Source organism: Hevea brasiliensis, chromosome 8, assembly GCF_030052815.1.
Source record: "Hevea brasiliensis isolate MT/VB/25A 57/8 chromosome 8, ASM3005281v1, whole genome shotgun sequence".
Classification (NCBI taxonomy): Eukaryota; Viridiplantae; Streptophyta; class Magnoliopsida; order Malpighiales; family Euphorbiaceae; genus Hevea; species Hevea brasiliensis.
Window position 1 is genome coordinate 40,455,621 of NC_079500.1, and position 9,853 is coordinate 40,465,473.

Sequence of the window (9,853 nt, forward strand, 5' to 3'; positions counted from 1 at the left end):
TTATTTATTTAATTTGGATTGACTGGTATACCAATTAGGGACTACAGATAATAGTACTGCCTACAGAGAAAATCATGAACTGACAATATATGTTTGGTATGATTGTTCTACAGGTTATATGCCTAGTTATTAGCCATTGTGCCTGATACACTTGAATTGTATAGATGTTTTTAAGCACATTTGTATACTATCTCATAGCATTTAGGTAAGCATTTTCTTTCATAGTAGTTAATTTCATTAGTTTTTGTAATTTCTATTGTCAAGCCCTTAATTCCATGTTTTCTGCATCATTTCAGGTGTTTGGGTGAAGCCCCACAGTATAGGAGTGTAAAAGAAAGCTTGGAGAGGTCAAGAGACTGAGTATTGCTGCTGATACAAAGTACACAGGTCATGTAAGCTAAGCCCTAGACTTGTGTAACCTTCTGCTAGAAGAAAGCCAGATAGCCAATGGAGAAACAAAAGTACACGGGTCGTGTAATTAGACCCGTGTAATCTGCAGGGACCCGTGTAAGTCTCTGCCGGGCACAAGCTTGAAGAACCTTAAGGGAATAATAGTACACGACTAGTGTAACCAGGCCCGTGTAACTAGGCCCATGTAATTGGCGCAGACCCATGTAACTCTCTGTTCTAATGCAAGACTCCGTAGTTCCACTCCAGCAAGTTACACGGCCCTGGGCTGTGTAGTGACACACAGGCCGTGTACTATATGGTAGCCAGTTTTATAACTTGAATTTCCGCTCTTGTTTTCTGATTCAAATGAGACTCCTAAAGCCTTTTGGACTCAAAATGATCTAACCCTAGAGCAACCATTATAAATAAAAGAGAAAACATTAGAAAAAGGGAGGCTCTCTTTTATCTTTTGACAACACTTTTGAGGAGTTTTGAAGGAGAGAAATCCACACTCTGCACTCTCTCCAGCCGTCTCAAGGAGAGAAACATCAATACCAAAAGGAGTTTTCCAACTGAAGCTCCACAAGATCAAAGCTGCAAACTCTCTTTTGTTCCTTCATTTCATCTCCCAAGACAGAATTTTTATTGTTTTATTTCTTCTACATGATTTTCTTTTTACTGTTTTTACCTTTTATCATGATGTTTGCTGAACTCACCATGAGTGAGTAGTTTTCTTATTCTGGATTTGGGAGAGTAATGCTTGTAATTATTATTATGGATGAACACTAAGTTTTATTTATTGGATTTGAGATTCATTCCTTGATTTAATTTCTTATGATCTTAATGCATGCTATGTACTGGTACCCACTTAGCCATGATTGTAGATATTAATTGAAGGACTGAAAGGTGAAGATTAATATTAGAAAATCAAGATCTTTAAGCTAGGAATTCTAACCTAGACATAGGCTGATGCCTTTGTGGAATTTCAAAATTGGTCAAAAATCTTAAAGGATTTTAATTAATTTGATCACCACGAAAGTTGGGTTTGAGTTAATTAGAATACACCCTAGGTGCCTTGAGAGAGGATTTAGGATAACTTAGCACTGATTTCCATCAAGGAAAATGATTCTCAATTCAGTAAATAAACGAGATAACATCCCTAGTAAGATTCAAGTGTGAGTGAAATCTTAATTTCAGAATTGTTTCAAATAAATCATTTCGTTTTAAGTTTACCATTCTAGTGTTTAAGGCTAACAAACTTCATTCCCTAAGTATTCGATAGCCTAGACAGTCAAAATTACTATGTAGATTGGTACTTGCTAATCAAATTCCTAGTGGGAATGATACTCTACTCATCACTTTATTACTTGTTAGCGATCCGTGCACTTGCGGGGTTGTAAAACTAGTGAAATAAGTTTTTGGCACCGTTTCTGGGGATTTTTGGCTTTAGTAATATCAAGCGATAGGCGATTTAGCTGATTTAGGCAATTATAATTATTATCTAATTTTATTTTACTGATTGTATTTCTCTTCTTTTCTCTCAGGTGCCTGATCTAGTATATGACCAGAACAAGGCCAGAAAAAGAAATTTTGGACTGTGATCCGAAGACAGACAGAACTCTAAGAGCCATCAGGAGGGAAAGTAAACATTAAGAGTACGATCAAGGAGATCCTGAAATTCCAACCATGGCCGATAATAATGACAGACCAAGACTCTTGAGAGATTACAGAGCTCCATCTGTCCAAGGATTTCAGCCCAGTGTCACTAGACCCACAGTGGAAGCCAACAACTTTGAATTAAAACCAGTATGGCTCCAAATGATTCAATAAACTCAGTTTGTAGGTTCACCAACAGAAGACCCACGCTATCATGTCCAATGCTTTCTTGCCCTATGTGACACATTCAAGATGAATGGAGTGTCTGATCAAGCAATAAGACTCAGAGCATTCCCATTCTCCCTTCAGGACAGAGCAAGGAATTGGTTACTTTCTCAATCGGCTGGAACGTTCACCACTTGGGAAAACCTCTCTCAAGCTTTTCTTGTAAGGTATTTTCCACCTGCAAAGACTGTAAAACTGAGGCTTGAGCTCAACACCTTCAGACAAAAGGAAGGAGAATCACTCTATGATGCATGGGAAAGATATAAAGACCTGCAGAGGGAATGTCCACACCATGGCATAGAGGATTGGCTATTAGTGCAAAATTTCTGTAATGGATTACTACCCTCTACAAGGAGCACGGTTGATTCAGCTGTAGAAGGTGATCTAATGGAGAAAACAGTGACACAAGCACTTGAACTTCTACAAAGGGTTGCATACCATAATTATGAGTGGTCAAATAAAAGAGGAAATGCAAGGAGAACTGTAGGGGTCATGGAAGTAGACACCCTAAGCATGATAAATGCTCAATTTGATAAGCTCACAAAGAGACTCAAAAGAATGCAAGCCAATGCAGTTCGTACAAACAGTCAACATGAGGATAGCTATGGAGGAGGATACCTGTGTTCAGAATACAATAATTTTAATGAACCCTCCACAGAACAGATGAACTATGTAAATAATGGAGGAAACTTCAACCAAAGGCAGCCCAACAATCCATATTCAAATACTCACAACCCTGGATGGAGGAACCACCCAAATTTATCATGGTCCAATCAGCAGAACCAGCCAATAAACAAGCAACAAGGGTACAAACCACTAGCACCCCCTGGATTTCAGAATAGAGGTCAAAACTTTGCACAGCCATCATTACCTCTCCAACCTCAATAACCTGAACTGAAGATGACCATGGAAACCATGATGGAAGGATTCCTAGCAACTTAACAACAACAAAATGAATTGATTAAATAGCTGACTTCTAGAGTGGACCAACTTGCTACTCATAACAAGATGCTAGAGAATCAAATCGCTCAGTAAGCAAGTTCTTCAAGTAAGGCTGCTGGCAAACTACCTAGCCAACCTGAAATGAACCCAAGGGAGCATTGTAAGGTAGTTACACTGAGGAGTGGGAGAACTCTAGTACAACCAATGGTAGAACTGATAAAGGAAACCATAGAAAAATCTAAAGGCCAAGCAGAGAAAAAGGAGAAAGAAGCTAAGAAAGATCAAGAAGAGGAAGCAAGGAAGACAAAGAAATTATTAGAGCCATACCAACCTCCCCTACCTTTTCCTCAGAGATTTTAGAAAGCCAAATTGGACAAGTAGTTTGGGAAGTTTCTGGAAGTTTTATAGAAACTTTATATCAACATCCCCTTCACTAAAGCACTTTCTCAGATGCCATCCTATGCCAAATTTTTTAAGGAAATTCTGTCAAAGAAAAGAAAGCTAGAAGACTATGGAACAATAGCTCTAACAGAGGAATGCAGTGCCATACTGCAAAACAAACTGCCTCCAAAGTTAAAAGATCCAAGAAGCTTCTCCATACCCTGCCTCATTGGTAACAAGAAAATAGACAAGGCCCTCTGCGATCTTGGGGCAAGCGTCAGTTTTATGCCTCTATCAATATGCAAAAAGCTGGAGATCGAAGAACTGAAGCCCACAATAATCTTATTGCAATTAGCTGATCGATCTGTTAAATATCCTGTGGGCATACCTAAGAACATCCCTATCAAAGTGGGCAAATTCTTCATTCCAGTAGACTTTATTGTCCTTGAGATGAAAGAAGATGTTCAAATTCCTATCATCTTGGGAAGACTATTCTTGGCAACCTCCGGAGCCATCATAGATGTCAAAAATGGGCGACTAACCCTTAAGGTAGGAGAAGAAGAAGTGGAGTTCAACTTGTTCGACACAATGAAACACAAATTTAAACCTGATGAATGCTTCAAGGTTGACATAATTGGCGAACAAGTTGAAAAAGAATTTCATAAGACACATCCTAAAGATCCTCTTGAAGCATGTATTGTGCATAGCCACACAATGGATGATGAAAATACAGAAATAGCAGCCTGTGCACAACAGCTAGCAGCTCATCCACCCCTACCCTTAGCTAAGGCTTTTGAGATGGAGAAGTTGAAGGAGGAACAAACCAAAGGTAAGCTCCAGGAAAACGCTAAATAGGTAGAGCTTAAACCTCTCCCCTCCTTGCTAAGGTATGCATCTCTGGACTTAAATTCTAAATATCCTGTTATAATCAATGCTAGCTTGTCTAAGTAAGAAGAGGAAAAATTGTTAAGAGAACTTAGGATCCATAGCAAAGCTATAGGGTATAAAATAGAAGACTTGAAGGGAATCAACCCTTCGATTTGCATGCATAGGATACCCATGGAAGAAAATAGTAAACCCATTATCGAACACCAAAGAAAACTTAACCCAAACATGAAAGAAGTAGTCAAGAAAGAAATTTTAAAACTATTAGATGCAGGTGTCATATACTCAATTTCTGATAGTAAATGGGTTAGTCTAGTACATGTAGTTCCTAAGAAAGGTGGGACAACTGTTATCCAAAATGCAAATAATGAACTAATCCCTACTAGAGTAGTCACTGGTTGGCGAATGTGTATAGATTTTAGGAAATTGAACAGTGCTATCAGAAAAGACCATTTCCCTCTCCCCTTCATCGACCAAATGTTAGAAAGGTTAGCAAAACACTCTTATTTTTGTTATCTAGATGGGTATTTGGGATTCTTTCAAATTCCTATTCACCCAGAAGACCAAGAAAAGACAACATTCACTTGTCCCTATGGAACATTTGCATATAAGAGAATGCCTTTTGGTCTTTGTAATGCTCCTGCTACCTTTTAAAGATGCATGATGGCTATCTTTTCTGATTATATTGAAGATATCATGGAAGTTTTTATGGATGATTTTTCTATCTATGGAACTACTTTTAATGATTGCTTAGCTAATTTATCTAAGGTGTTGCAAAGATGTGAAGAATTAAACCTGGTCCTAAATTGGAAAAATGCCACTTCATGGTAAGGGAAAGCATAGTTCTGGGACATTTGATATCAGAAAGAGGAATTGAAGTTGATAAGGCAAAAATTGAGATCATTGAAAACATGCCACCCCCAACATCAGTCAAGGGAGTGCGAAGCTTTTTGGGACATGCAGGATTCTACAGAAGATTCATCAAGGACTTTTCCAAAATAGCTAAGCCACTTACCAACTTGTTAAGTCAAGATGTTCCCTTTGATTTTAATGAAAATTGCCTGGTCTCCTTTAACAGGATCAAAGAAGCCCTGATATCAGCACCAATAATGTAGCCACCAAATTGGGAGCTACCATTCGAGGTGATGTGCAATGCGAGTGACTTTGTAGTTGGAGCAGTGCTCAAGCAAAGAAAATATAAAAAGCTCCATGCTATTTATTATGCTAGCAAGACACTCAATGATGTGCAAATCAATTATGCCACCACAGAAAAGGAATTCCTAGCAGTGGTGTTTGCAATGGACAAGTTCAGATCTTACCTCATTGGGTCAAAAGTCATTGTATTCATAGATCATGCTACAATCCGGTACCTTTTAAACAAGAAGGAAGCAAAACCAAGGCTGATTCGATGGATTCTACTCTTGCAAGAATTTGACCTTGAAATCAAGGACAAAAAAGGATCCGAAAATGTAGTAGCTGACTATCTTTCTAGACTAAAATTGGAGTACACAGGGGACTTCAAAAATTTACCAATTGATGATTCATTTCCTGATGAGCAATTACTTGCATTCTCCAAGGCTCCATGGTACGCTGACTTTGTTAATTTTCTTGTATGCAGGGTACTGCCTCTAAACATGACTTATCAGCAAAGGAAGAAATTCCTACATGATGTGAGATATTACTTATGGGAGGAACCTCTACTGTACAAAAGATGTAATCATGGGCTGATAAGAAGATGCATACCAGAGGAAGATATGAAAAGTATCATTCATCATTGCCATTCATCACTATATGGAGGACACTTTGGCACCTCAAAAACTGCAGCCAATATTTTGTAAGCAAGGTTTTATTGGCCACATTTGTTTAAGGATGTAAGATCCTTTGTGCTAGCTTGTGATCAATGCCAAAGAACAGGTAAAAGTTCAAGAAGGAATGAAATGCCACTATATGGTATACTCGAGATAGAATTGTTTGATGTATGGGGAATAGACTTCATGAGCCCATTTCCCTCTTCTTGTGGAAACAAGCATATTCTGGTTGGAGTTGATTATGTGTCAAAATGGGTAGAAGCAATTGCAACACCAACCAACGATGCTAGAGTGGTCACAAGGTTCCTTAAGAAGAACATTTTCACAAGATTTGGCACACCACGAGCAATAATCAGTGATGAAGGAAGTCACTTCTGCAACCAACAATTCAAAACACTACTGAAAAAGTATGGAGTGACTCACAAGGTGGCCACACCTTATCATCCTCAAACCAGCGATCAAGTAAAAATCTCAAATAGGGAACTGAAGCAGATTCTGGAGAAAACTATAAACAGATCCAAGAAGGACTGGTACATGAAGTTAGATGATGCACTATGGGCATACCGCACTGCATATAAAACCCCAATTGGCACAACACCCTTCCGACTGGTTTATAGAAAATCATGCCATCTCCCTGTTGAACTTGAGCATAAAGCTTATTGGGCAATTCAGATCCTAAACTTTGACCTTAAAGTGGCTAGTGAGAAAAGACTCCTACTGTAACACCCTCACTGTAGCAACTCCGTACATTCTACTGTTCCGGTGACCGGTGTCGGTCCGGACAGCTAGAACATCCGGAAAAAATATTTAAACTAAAGTTAGGAACCATAATTAACTCAAATATTAATAAGAAAAATTTAGGAAAAATTTTAGAAATAAAATACAACCAAGTTAAACGAGCCGGTGCCCAAGCGATGGGTAACCAGAGGGAAGTTGCGGTTCTCGCAACGAGGAGCCCTAGACCAGGGGAAAAATTCATAAAATAATTTTTGGGACTCCAGAGAAGGGTCATTGAGGTTCCTATGGCATTAGAATGCCAAGAAAATATTTAGAAAAATTTTTCAATCGGTACAGACAATTTTGACCCGTTAAGCCAAACGGAGGGCATTTTGGTCATTTCGCCTTCAGAGGTGATTTTTGGCCGACTTGTCCAGTTGAGTAAATAATTATTATGATCTAAAATATGAATAAATATTGCTAAAAATTAAATTGAAAATGAGTAGAGAAAAGAAGAAAAGAAAATGAAAGAAAATACCTAATTATGACATCATATGATGTCATTAAAAACCTATCCACCAATCACAATTTGTTAAACTCATTAAAAGAGATAAAAGTGACCAAAAATTTGAAAAACCAATCTGCATCTTCAACCTTTGGGCAGCCTAAAAAACGTTGAGAGAGAGAGAGAGAAGAGGTTCCACCATTAAAGCTCCCTTAAGCTTCATTTCCCACTTCAAACCACCTCAAAACCTTGTCCTCCCTTCACTAAAAATTTCCCTTACCACTAGAGCAAGACTTGGGCAGCAATTAGAAGAAGAGAAAGTGGAAGAAAGTGAGGTGTGAACAAGCTTAGAAAATCACCAAAGAGGTTAGTGCCATAACCTTTGCTTTTACATCTTTCTAATCATGAATTTGAGCTAAGTAAGTTAAAAATTTGACAAAAATTGAATTAATGAAGCATGGTTATATTCCATGAAGTTTTGGCAGCCTTGACATGAGTTAGGGTTAGGAGAAATCTTTGGTTTAAAGTGATATATTGCTGCCCCTCTTATAAATTATATGATTAGTATAGCAAATTAGGAGTGGGATGCATGAATTGGAGGCTTGGTCAATTAGGGTTAGGGTTTTGGAGAGAAACTTGGACCTTGCTTAGGTAATGGTGAATGAACATTTTAATGGTCAATTAGTGACCATTTGAGGTATGTTGACCATGACTTAGAGTGAATTATAGCATTGCAAACTGGTTTGGTATGCTGCCTAGAGTAACAACAGGGTGGCTGTAATTCCAGCCCACTTGGACAGCCATAACTTTGGTTGTGTAGGTTCAATTGGTATTTGGCCAATTGGACATGAAACTAGACACATAATGTCACAATTTTCCTGAAGAAACCATGCCCAAAAGACCAAAGCAAGTGGACCAAAAACTGCCCCCAATCCGGATACCCTGCAACAGCACCTGCAGAAATGACCAAATGAACTCATTTGGCCATAACTCACTGTAGATATGGTCAATTGACCTGAAATTTTTACAGCAACAAGTTAAGACATAGACAAACAACTTTCATGAAGAAACATACCCCAAATTATGACCAAAACTTAATCAAAATGGCAGTCACAGTCACTGTTTATGGTACTGTAAATTTGGTAAATTCTGCAGAATTGAAATCCGGCCAGCTGTGGTTTTTGGACCATATCTGGAGCTACAAAACTCCAAATGGAGTGATTCAAAAAAGAAAATTCAACTAGACAAAATAAGGAACAACTTTCATGTTTACCATTTCCTCAAATTTCCACTGTAACAGTCCCTAATAGAATAGTAAACTTATGGTACAAAAACTGAAAATTCTGCCACTTAGTGTTAGGCTTAGAAATGGTAATGGTGATAACTTCCAACAAGTTTTAAATGCAAAATGTGGTATGTTTGGAGTGTCAAAACCAATGTACCTATTTTCTATCCAAAAGTCAACATTTTTGTTGACCAATGAGGTGAATAGTGACACCAAAACTTGAAATTCAAATGTGAAATTAGAAATGCATTTAGGGGACTTTAAATTGCAATTGACAATTAATACTAGCAAATGTAAAACTCAAAATGTGGGATCTTAGTGTAATTAGAATTAATATATCCATTAAGTATAAAAAAGTCAACATTTTGGTTGACTAGTTAGGTAAATAGTAATCAAAATGATTAGTAAATTAAGATGAAGACCTAGAACCAATTCTAAGCTTAAATGCTTAGAATTGTATGACAAATGTGGACTATGCATCCTAGTCAAAATTGTTAAAAAGAAATTAAGGCCATAAATTTGAAATCCATGAAATATTTATGGATTACTTGAAACATGAAAAATAAGTCACCTAATTGATATGAATAGATAGTTAGGGCTTATATGCCCATCACAAATGGAATTCATAAAATATTAATAACTCAACTTGAAATATAAAATTTGCAATTACATAAGTAGATTCTTGAATGTATAAATGAGAAAAGGAAAAATGTTTTGAATACAATGGTACATGTGAACCATTGTTTAGAATTGTGATTAATATGAATAACATAAAGAATGAATAAATGAACCATATTAATGTATGAATGAGACATTAGTTCTCATTATTGTAGAAAGGAGAAGTATTTTGAGTACAATGGTATAAAAAGGATAATTGATGTGAATTGTGATCATATAAATGATCAAATGAATGTATGAATTATAATTGAAATTTATTATGAAATAATGAAGTCATAAAACACAATATATTAATGTTTAATGATATTATGTGCCCTTGTATTGCCTAGACATGTGTGTCAGATTGGATAGTTTGGCATGCCAATAGGGTATTGTTTTAGC

The 9,853-nt window shown here is 37.1% G+C and overlaps 1 non-coding gene across 1 annotated transcript; it reads right to left on the reverse strand.

The window, feature by feature from the left end:
* Window positions 1-2,463: 2,463 nt before the first annotated feature.
* Window positions 2,464-2,570, reverse strand: LOC131182633 (small nucleolar RNA R71). The gene has a single exon (XR_009150895.1). It is a non-coding gene; the product is annotated as a small nucleolar RNA R71 (small nucleolar RNA).
* Window positions 2,571-9,853: the final 7,283 nt, after the last annotated feature.